Genomic DNA, 12,492 nt, shown 5'->3' with positions numbered 1-12,492 from the left:
ATTTTTCAGAAAAATAACTTTTTTTTTTTGGGGAAAAGAGATGGACTTTAAAAAGTAAATTTTGTTTTTTTTTTTTCAAAAAGAAAGAGTATACAAATTTTTTTCTTGTATTTTTTGGAAAACAAAGTGGCCTAAAAAGATATATATATATATATATTTTTTAAGTTGCAAAATATTTTTTTGTCATTTTTAGGCAAAGAGATCTTAAAATGCAACTTTTTTATTATTATTGTTATCAAAAAGGCAAAAAAAAAATTTAAAAAAAGAAGTTATTTGGCCTACATTGTGACTTAGGAAGTGCATAAGTACTTGATCATGGAAGCCACAGTTATTTTGCCAAGGTTTTGATAGATGATAGTGGAGGTGATAGATACCAAGTCCAAGTGATACAACTATCTTGATTTCAATACAGCATAACTCAATCACATCAAACTTTACAACATTAAATACAATTCCAACCATTAAACTTGGACTCAAATATGCTTTTAAAACAAAATAAGACTCTATTTGGTCCCTTGCCTTAGTGCAGGATTAAGAAGTTCCTTAATCAATTACACTTCGAGCCTATAGGATGTGTATGTATGAGGATCTTTTACGACTACTAAGCCGTAATTTGTATTTCTACGAAGCCAACAATTTCATAAGAGATCCAAGCATATGAAGCACTATTATTATCATGTTTTAAATGAGTTACAGATTGGAGCGTTGAGATCACATATATTCCCACATAGGCAATGGTTGCATACCCTTGAACAAATTGGCTAAATATAAATATTTTTGTTAAACATGTACATGGGATGGGGCTGATTGAGAGTGAGGAAGAGATATTGTAAGGCCTTCAAAGGCCAAGTGGGAGATATTGGGATTTTGTGGCTATTTAAAAGCCTTATGAGATCATGTAATCAATTGTATTATAGTAGAATAATCAACTCCTATGGGAGTATGGTCCAGAGGGACCAAAGTTGGCAATATTGATGTCGAGACTCAAACTAGGTTTAATAGGCTAGGTCAGTTGAGTTCTAAACCCCTAAGATACCTGGGCATAAAGCACAACCAAGGAGGCTTACCCCTTAATGAGGTTGGAGAGATGCCCAAGGTAGTTTGCGTAGAGACTTTGTGACTATTGTATGTGATTGGTAAGCTTAAAGGGACGAGGGTCAAATCTTAATCAAGACCATCACATGGCATGTACATATAATAATTGTATTGGGAAGTGAACGCCATTGAGGATGTTGCACGTATATGTGCAAGAGATAGCCCCCATGCACCAATTGTGATGTATGTGCACAGGTCTGTGTGACCTAGGCATATACCTAAGGAGAACATGTAGTCTATAGACTAGGATTGTGTTCCCATTACTTATTAATTAGGTTTTGATAGTCCAATCATGAACTCCTGTAAAGAACTGTGGTTTATAAGAACTATTGGGTCAGTTTGAAAAAGTGAGTGTGGGATATGGTCTCTTGTAGAGATTAAGTGCCTTAGTGTTTTTGTATTTTTTTTAACAAAATTGGATCTTATTCCCATCAAATTAGTTTAGAAATAATTAATTTGATTACAAATGAATCTTAGAATACTAAAGTAATATTTTAGAAGTCTCTAGATATTTTATTTCATCAAAATTGATTTTTAAATAAGCTTAAACTGCATTTTCAAGCATTTTGTTCTTCAGAGAAAATAGACATAATTGATATTCTTTGAAAATCATTTTATTATTCGTGGGGAGATGCGTGGGGCCCGTAAGTTGCCCATGGGTGGCAAGCCCCACTTCTAGCACCCTTCTTTCTATTTGGATGGCATGTGTGATGGGCCATTCAATCAATTGAAACAAAATTGGAAGGTTTTGTAATAGGGCTAGTTGACTTTTCAAAAGACACATGTGTAGGGATTTTATTAAAAATAAAAGGCAAGTGTATTATGATTTCTCTACATTACTAGAATAGATTAATGAAACTGATGGATAAAGTTCTAACACTTTCCATAAAATCATGATGGTTGATCTATGGATTGTAAAACTAAGATATCTCATCATACAGGTATCCTTTGATTAATGATTTAGATCCAATCTCATAAGGATGGCTAAACCCTAGAAACCCTAACCTTAATCTCAAGTCTATAAGAGATCTCTATAGGGATATCTTTTCTACACACCATAAGCCACATCTCCCTCTCTCTCCAAAAATGGCACGTCACCCTCTCTCATCTCTCTAGCCTCATCTCAACCTCTCTCCCACACTTAAAAAAATATTGAGAAAAAAAAAGAGGGGGCATGCCCCATACACATTAGATCAAGGGTCAAGGCCCTAACTTGTTCCATTGCTATCATATCACTAGAAGAGTTTATAGCCAAGGCTTCATGTAGTTGTGAGATCTAAGAAAGACCTTGATTATGTGCACCATCGGAGGAGGATGGTGTATCAAGTCCAATTGAGATAATCTTTTCACATGTTCTTTTACTTTACTACAATTTATGTTTCTTGTTCCGAAGTCGATGATTATAGAATTTTTGTTCATGAAATAAAGAGTTATTAAAATGCCAGCAAGTGAGAATCCAAATTTGTGTTCTTATTTGTTTATTTGATTTTATATTAAAATCAGTCCATTTTTGTAAGTGTGCTAGCCGGTTTGGAAAAATAAAATGTTTGAATTCCATAAACTGTGCTAGTGCACGTTGTCTACTTTTAGCTTTGACATGCCGTAATGGTTTCAAAAAGGAAACTATTATGATTGATTGAAATCAAATTGTTCTATTTTCTCAAATTAAAAATTGATGGAAATAGAGTTAGAAGAGTGAGGGATAATGGTTCTAGTACTTTCTTTTAATTATGATGGCTGATTTAAGGTAGGTAAAGCTAATATTTCTTCACCCCCAGGTCACATTTGATTTACAATCAAGATTAAGTCTCATAATAATGGTAAACCCTAAACCCTAAATTTACACTATAAATACCGCCTTGAGGGGTCATTCTCCATGCACGTCAAAGCTTGGTCTCTCTCTCACTCGTGTTTTAATTTTCTCTCTCCTTAAGGTTTTAATAATATTAGCTAAACCTTAAACGGGCCACACCCTAGCCATAAGGGGTGGCGCACCCTGGTCTATTTTGCCCTTGCTTGAGATTGTGCTCTCATCTTTCCAATGCTATGCTCTCAAAGGGTTTTGCCTAGGCAACACGTATTATGAGACAAGTTTAGGACTGAAATCCCGTGTTCCATCAGTGGAGGAGACCCAGTGTGGTGTGTAGAAAATCCTTGAAGGCAACTTGAAGCAAGGTATTTGGTAATTCTAATAGGTCCTCGTTTCTTTATTCATCTTCATGCATTATATTTTATTTGAATGTAAATAAATATAATCCCTTGAGAGAGATAATCATAGATTTATTAGGGTCTATTTTATGAACAAAGTTTGTAATTTTGGACACCTGTGAGTGTTCTAGCAAGTATAAATAAAAAAAAAAATTAATTAATTGTATACACTTGGTTAGATCATGTTGTCCACCTTTCAATCAAAAGTAAGCTTAAGGATGTGAGCATTAAACTCTTAAACCAATGGAGACGCGGCAGAAAATGCAAGGCTCATATAAACAAGCAATGTGAAGAATCGGATATGGAAAATGTATATAATTTATATTTTATTTGTTATTTTTGTGTTTCTACTGCTTTCACGATTCATCGTGGAATCCAACATCACCCCCTCTTTGTTTTTTTTGCTTTTTTTGTGAGTGTTCAAGCCTTTTCATATTTTTCCTGGGGTTTTCTAGCGGATCTCAAGGTATATTCACCTTATTTTCTTTAAGTTTCGAAGGCTTTTACGTATTATAACCCAAAATGAAAATAAATAATAATATATTTTTAAAAACTTGATTTCTAAAAGCCAAAAAGGAAAAAAAATAATTTGTATTAGTTATTTTCACCTTTTCTAAACTATATATTGAAGTACATAAAAAAACAAAAACAAAACAAAACAAAACTACCTAAGGTTAAATCTTTGCTGGAATTGTTAAATTCTTTGCTAAATTCTCAGCATTATAATTTGTATGGAGACTTGAGAAAAAGTGGAAGAGAAAGGATCGCATGAGACACATGTACTCTCTCTTAGGTTGACGTACCATTTTGAAAAGATAAAAGTTTATATAGAGCCGAAGCTCTAAACAATCCAATTAGAGCCTACATTAAAAACTTCATGACATTAAGATCAATGGACATGAGAAAAAAAATAGATTTCAAGTTTTGGAAATCGTGCATTTTGTAACACAATTTTGGATCATCAATTTTCAAGACTTTCAAGCTTTCAAAGATATGTTCGCTCTACACTATTTTTTTAAGCTTTAAATTTTATAATTAAAGATAAAAATATATTTTAAGGCTATCATAAAGATTTCCTATATTGACACCACATTTCTCGATACTATTTGAAAGTGTGATTTACTTTGATTGTTTAGAGCGTCGGCTCTATACAAACAGCACCCTTTTAAAAACCCTTCCCTTTTTAAAAAAATAAAGGCTAAATCACACCCTCGAACTTTTTTTTTTTTTTTGAAGAAAAACAAAAAAAACAAGGCCAAAAATGATCGTTTTAGTAACAACCTAAATATAACTATTATTGATTTTATGTTTAAATATTTTTTTGAACGTTAAGCAAGCATGTCATTGAGAGAATGAAAGTGAGTGCAAGATAACAGAAAATAAAAAACAAAAGAGAGGAGAAAAAGGGAGTGGAGAAGCTAAACAAAAGAGATAAAGAGGAAGAGAAAAAAAAGAGGGAGAAGAAGAAAGAAAAATGTAGAGTAGAACGAAAGATGCAGCTAGAGAGTGCAGAGGGCTTATAATTTCCTTGAATTCCTTCTGTATGTATGGCCTCCTTCACTAGTGCATCAGCTGCAGAGTTTCTTTTGCGATTAACTAGTTGATGGGTCCTTACACTACGCAATTACATTAGCAGAATCACCTGCCACTATAATGCGTCTCTTATTTGTTGTGAGCTTGACGACCCCTTCCTTCAAGGCTCAAAGACCAGCCTCATTGATATCACACATCTGCAGGGACTCATTATATGTCCAAAGAATGTTTCCATGACTATCCCTCAACAAGCCTCCATAACCTGCCCTTTGAGTCTCACCCCTAACGCTTCAATCAAAGTTGAGCTTACACCACCCCATCTGAGAGGGGGGCACCAAATTGAGTTCTTTCTTACTCTAACCTTTGTCCTCAATATAAAAGTCTCAGTAATTGTTAAGAACAAATTCCTTTGGAGTGTCCCTGAATTCCGGCAAAGATTTTGCCTATCGTACATGGACGAAGATAAGAGTGAATGACATGCTAAACATCCCTAGCTTTGTCCTCAAATACTCTCACATTTCACTTTTTCCACAAATTCCAACAAAAGAGTTGCCAATGTCATTCTCCAAAAATTTTTGTCACTTTTTGGAAATGTTGGGTTTAGGCTATGCTGGAAGAAATTCTAAATCCTTTCATTGACAGACCAATACCAAGAAGTCAAATTTTTTCTCCATTCCCAAATGGCTGATACACAAGGGCAAGTAAGGAAAAAATGGGAGTTAGTTATAGCATCCTGCTTGCAGAGCATACACACACTTGTAACTATTACTCTCCTTTTTCTTAATTGCTCGATTGAAAATGTTCGATCCTACTCCAGGAGCCATAAGAAAGCCTCAACTCACATGGGTGCTTTGATGGATCAAATTTTCGCGCTCTTGTTGTCTACATATTTTGTCCATAGAAAGAAGGGCATATGAGGATTTTGACAATGAAATTGCCTTTGGGGTTTAGCTCCCAAATTATTTTGTCCTTTCGAAATAAAAATAGGAATGAAGAGCTTCCTTAACAGATAAAAATTGGTGTTCAATAACAACCTATACCCTTAAGGTATTTACTGTGATATTCCAAACTTCTGCTCCTTCACCATTCACCACATCACAGATGGAAATGTTTTTGTTTACAACTCTGTTGTAAAGATCATGGAATTGAAGCTTTAAAGGTGAATTGCCAAGCCATATAGAAGACCAAATTTAGCTTTATGACCATCACCAACCAAAAATCTAGCATGTGAGATAAATAGGTTCCTGACATACTTAATTTCTCTCCAAACCATAGAAGCAGAGGCATTTTGAGGTAACATTTTAGGGATGAGAAAATCTAAGTCAACTCCATATTTCATAAACACAATTTGTTGCCATAATTGGGACTCATTTTGACTGAGCCTCCACCACCATTGTCAATAAGGCCTCATTCATTGCTTTTAATCTTCTAATGCTAAGACCTCCTTTCTTTCTTGATAAGAAAACCTCTACCCAATTGACTAAACTAAATTTAGATGCATCACTTGAGCCGCTCCATAAAAAATTCCTCTATCATTATTATAATATTTTGGTGAAATACATTGGTACCCTATACAGAGGGAAGTAATAGAATGGGAAATTGGAGAGAGTTGCACGGATCAAGGTAACTCTACTCTCGAAGGAAAGGAATATACTTTTCTATACAATTAATTTGTATTAGAACCTCTTAATGCTTGGATCCCAAGCTGATTGAGTAAGGCAAATCCCTAAGTACTTAGTGGGGAGTGTCTCAATAGAGCACTGTAACCAAGATGCCAATTTGTGGATTCTACATCTGAAAAATTTGCATATTGTAGGTGAGTAATAGACATTCCATCATTTGTGATTGGCAAACCCTTCAGAAAACCTTCATTTGACACACCCTAAAACATAGGGCTCAAGGCCTCACCAATTAAAGTATATAAAAAAGGAGATAGTTGATGCCTTTTCGAAGTACCCTGGTTGCACACAAAAATATCCACATGCCTTCCCATGGACCAAAACTGAGAAATAGGCCGAAGATAAGCAACCTCTTATCCACATTCTCATCGGCTCCCAAACCCCATCAAGGTCATGATTTAATCAAGGTAGTCCCATTCCACCTTGTCATATGCTTTTTCAAAGTCTAGTTTACATAAAATTCCTTTCCTCACTTCTTTTCTGATATTGTGAATGAGCTCCTTTGCAACAAGAACTCCATCCATGATTTGCCTTCCGTTAATAAAGGCAGTTTGGGTTCCCCCAACTACTTCATATTTTACCCTTTTGAGTCTATTTGATAGGACTTTAGCCTGTATTTTATAGATTAAAGACAAAAAAGTCATAGGCCCCAGGTCTTAAATAGCTTCTAGGACTGGTTTTTTAGGGACCAAAGCTAAGACTGTAGAGTTCAAAGCTTTATTAACCACACCATTCTGATAAAATTGAGAGAAGAGAAAGAACACCATTCTTTCACCGTATCCCATTCTTTCACTATATTAACCACACCATTCTTTCACTATATCCCATAATTCTTTCACTATATTAACCACACCATTCTTTCACTATATCCCATAATTCTTTCACTTTATTAACCATTCTTTCACTATATCCCATAATTCTTGAAAAAAAATCGATTTGGAATTCATCTGACCTAGGTGCTTTATCCCTTGGCAAATCAAAGATTTCCTTTTGGATCTCCTCCAGTGTAAATTGCTCTTTCAGAAGGGCCCTACTATTATTTCTGAACTGGCGGAAGGTTACATTCACAAGGGAGCATGGAAGTCGAGGTTGTGAGGTGAAAACTTGTTTGAAAAAAACAACAATTGCATTTTCTTTCCCTTCCCAATCATCTTCTTCCACCCCTAGGATCGAAGCTCCAAAACCATTCTTTGTTCTTCTTCTACAGTTGGCTAATGCATGAAAACACTTTCTGTTATTATCCCCCTCCTTGATTTATTTTGATCTAGATCTCTGATACCACAGCATCTCCTCCTTCCTCATTAAGGCCTCCAAAATACCCCTCTTGAATATCTCTTTCTTTTGGTCCTTCACATGACCACCATTAATTTGCTCTATTTGATTGAGATTTTTTATATTTCTCGTTACTATTTGGATTTCACTATGATATTTCCAAACTTCCCATATCCCCACACCTTCAATCTTTCCTTCAAACGTTTGAGATTCTTAGCAATCACATAACCTATCCAACCTTGAATGTAAGTGTTCTCCCACACTGATCTCACTTCACGTGCCATTGAACTATCCTCCATCCACATCAGTTCGAAACAAAAAGGAACAGGTCCAAATTGATCACCTTCTATGTCAATTAATAGGGGGACATGATCTAAGCTCAAATGGGGTAAGGTAATGCTTTGACCATTGTTTTTGGGAAAATTGTGTCCCATTGATTTGTAACAAGAACCCTATCAATACAAGACATTTCAGGCAATGCTTAGGAATTATCAGTCCAAATATAAGTTTCCCTATTAAGTTGAGGTCTTTTAGAGCATTGATATGATAAAATTATTTAAATTTGTCATTGCTGGAATAATTATATTTCTATTGTTTAATTCCTCCAGTGATTTGATTTTATTATAATTTCTAGCCGTACACTAAAGCACCTGGGACTGCATAATAATTTGGAACGCTTCCTCATAAAGAACACTTTTTCATTCCAATCATTGGGGCCATAAACATTTGTAATACACCAGGCACTCGAAGACTCATGGGGGAAAAAAGCACGGAGACAACAAAAAGAAATATAAAAAGAAGTTCCATGTATCCCATACAATCGGGAGACCACCCAACCTGTCATTAGAGGGAGAGAAGAGAAAATCCAAAGGGCATCTGCCTCAAATAGAACAGATCAAGGCGACATCAGGGGTTGCTAGTTTAGTTTCTTGAAGGAGCAAAATTTATGGCTTATGGGGAAACGATAGCCGCCTCAACATCATTCTTTTCTTTTGATCACCTAGCCCCCCTAAGTTCGAAGAGAAGATCTTCATTTTGGCTTGAAGCCTTTCCCACCCCTGGTGACTCCTCAGGAGCCTTCAGTGAGCTGTTCAAAAGGGAGCTCAACGGCCATCTGCTCAGGTTCTTTCTGAATGTTCGACCTCCTTCTTCTTCTCCTTGGAGCCTCATTCCAGGCTATCTCCCCTCTGGCAATAGCCTCTTCAATAACCTTCACTGAGCCATCAAACTTGACCGTCACACCCTTTACCATCTCCTCAACAACTTCTTTTTCCCTTCCTTGTCTGACTCCCAGTTTCTGATGTGAGGAGAGAGTTCCTCAGAAGAGGATGAATCAAACGATTCTGTGACTAGAATCGGAGGGGCATAGGGACATTCAGCAATGAATAAAGTCCTGGGCATATGCTCTGGCTTGGCCGCCATGGATGGGAGTTTAGCCAAGGTTCCCTCATTAGAAGTTGAAATCCCATTCAACAAAGTTCATTTTGGCAGCATTATCGGACAGGTTTTCCAGGGATGCAGGATTTTGAATTGAATAGGAAACTGCTTAAGGTCTGTCAAAGTGACTCTCTGGGTAGTCATCCGGACCGACTTGGGACCACGAGAAGGTTTTGGAGAAGTACCAAAGCAAAGAGTAAGAGAGGAAAAACCAGAGAAAAGTATTGTTGTGTGGTCAATTTTATCCCCTATATATAGAAAGGGATTTAGGCTGAAAAGGTACTATTGTAAGGGAAGGAGACGTACCTCTTCGAAGAGGCTTCTGTCGATTGGCCTGCCCAGCAACCTCAATCGTTGTTGTAGGATTCGACGGCTGCGATGAAGCTAGGTTGGAGATTTTAGAAGGACAGAATTTTCTTTGTATTCAAAGAAATATTTCACTCCATCGTGTCTGTCCGTTTCACCCCCTCTAGAGATCATTTTTGGACCGCCGGCTGCCTTTTCACTATCATCGCTTGACGTACGGCTCCATCAAGGGCTCTGGATTCGAAGAGTACGATCCTTTTCCCGCTATAGCTCTCATCTCTAAAGGCAGTTCCATACAGTAATCTTGAGCCATTGGATGGGTAATGTGTCTATATTACAGATGATCTACTATGTTGGGATTCTTGCATGTCAACATTTAAAAGGGCCCTCATTCAGTGACCCTGCTTGGTGTGGCTCAAGATCCCATATGTATCCCTACTTTTCATACAGATGGTGGCTTCCTTGGAGGACTCCCCAACCTCCTGCAATCGACGGCTGCCACTGTCAAAAGGTACTGGCCTACGTGGCTGTCTCTCAAGAGAACAACTGGCATGCGATGTTTAACCAGAGTCTTTCTTCATCCACACTTTTTTAACGACTCTTTTAATACTCCAAATGTTGTCGTTTGAAATGCTGCTAATTCTTTTTTCAGTAACCTCCCGCCATTGTTGATCATCATGGATAACTTCCTTTTCTGTTTCAGTCATCCACTCCCTATGACTGGTATTACACTTAACTTAAGAGGAAGACTTGCCTAAAGCTATGGTGGGAGTGGTTACAGTATCCTCCCTAGTGATGAAAAGTTTAAAGTAGTCGTTTCCAACCTTTAGAAGCATAGATTCCAGGATTTCTTGTTTGGGATATGCTGTGTTTTGGCTCTAAGGGTACCTAGAGCAGGACCAGCGGTAGTGAGCTAATCTATTTACTTCAGTTTTCTGCATTCCTCCACCACCCTTTCAAAAACTTATTCTGTCCAAGCATGAATATGGATGCCTTCTATTCTGAGCGAAACACAAGGTATCTGAATAATTGAGTGATTAGTCCTGGGAGACCACTATTGAAGTGTCATTAATACCGCATTCAGTCTCTAGAAACTCTGATTGGAGATTCGGATAGCATCTTCCTTCATATCAAAGATAATGAGTACTCTTCCTCCCGGGATGGTCATGAAAACAACCTTGCATCTCCAAACCTTAGTTGCCCAATCTTGGAACATGCTCCAATCTTCCAACTAGTGGGCATAAAGACCCAACCAGAGGATTTTCTAGTTTTGCTGACCAATGCAAGGTAGCTTCCGCTGGGATAGTAACCATCTTAACGTTATCCAAAACCGAGTGAGGCCCAGAATTCGGTATCTTCTTTCCCCTTATCCCAACAATCATATACCCTGAAGTCCAGGCACCACCTCCTTTGTTTCTATGGTCCGAGGCCAATGATCTTGGCAGCTCAGTCACTCCTCTTCTCACGGCGGATGATTGGTACTTCTTGTCTTGAAAGTACTTACCTCTCCCTGAACCACCACTCCAACTACAATCCACAGTAATGTTCCACTTACAACCTCCTACATTTCCCGTCTCCTTAGAAACCCTTGAGCAGCTCCTAGGAGCTCTGAACTTCCCCATTCTCTCACTCTCTTTTGGGAACATTGCCCACCCCACCTCTCCTTAAATATGACTATAATATTGTAACTGGATGAGCATGCAAGTTCTTAACCATTTAGAATGGGAACTAATGGATTGTCAGCTTTTGGATTGATCGTGTCATAATGGGATTTAAAAGTAGTAGTGGGTGGTGTATACTATTACAACAAGATTTGATAGCGGCATATATTTACCGCACATAGGTTATACGTATAGAATATAGTTCTTTCCCTTAAATTATGAAATCCTAAAAGGCGAGGAAGTATGGATCTAGGCTGATCACTGTAACCTTGTGAGAGATCGTCGGATGATACTAGCTCATATGTATGGGAGCTTAGGGTTTTAGAGAGTAGAGAAACATAGAGAGACAACAAGACATAGGGTGGTTTAGAGGCTTGAAATGAGTCCAAGTAAAAAAGCATGTGCTATGCAAGCCTGATGAGAGCACAAAAGCATCGAATGAGAAATAAAAATTTTCAACCTAAAAATATAAAAATTGAAAATAAAAAATAACAGAATAATCTCTCTATGGTATGTTAAGTAAATCAAACCTATGGTTTTTTGGAAGTGAGATACCACAATTTTATAATATTTAAAAATTTGTAATTGAGATACCCAAAGTTATTCAAGCCTTGTGAGTTATTCATAAACCTAACTCATATTTCTTTATATTACACATGACACCTAAAAATTCAAATATCACAAAACCTCTACAGTATTGTCTCAAAGGTCATCTACTATATGACAGCGGAGTTGAAAGTAACACAGCAGCAGAAGACCAATTAGGCATATCATAAGAGCTTTTGAACCTCAGCAACAGGTATATGCACTACATAGTTTACTACAATAAATCCATTTATATATTTTATTTTGTTACAAAAATAGATTACTTTTTAATGCTTATATCTAACATTCATCTATTCTTACACGGAAACACCGTTGATCATGTTCAACAAGAGAAAAATATGTGATTACAATCATATCTGATTTGATATTACAGAACAACAGAAGGTCAAGAGAAGCCAAGAGCACCAACTTGAATTTGACATTTGATTCATTGCCTTAGTTTGTTTGAACATAAACTTTTATTGAACCTCCATTTGAATGACAACTATTTTTTTTAAGGAAGACAATATTTTATAAATAAAAGTGCTTGCTTCTTTTTTACTCTTTGAATAATTTGTTATTCTTCTATTCTCATTAAATATCAATGTGCTCTCCCATTGTAAATCATGTGATTATTTACATGATCACTTATTGCATAAATGTATGCGTTGCATGTATACGAAATTATTTATATAACCACTTACTGCATATTTATA

This window comes from Amborella trichopoda, chromosome 7 (genome assembly GCF_054954075.1).
Source record: "Amborella trichopoda isolate Santa Cruz 75 chromosome 7, AtrichopodaSantaCruz75HAP2 v2.0, whole genome shotgun sequence".
In the NCBI taxonomy this organism is placed as follows: domain Eukaryota; kingdom Viridiplantae; phylum Streptophyta; class Magnoliopsida; order Amborellales; family Amborellaceae; genus Amborella; species Amborella trichopoda.
The sequence above is the reverse complement of the archived record's forward strand: the minus strand, read 5'-3'. Positions refer to the sequence as shown.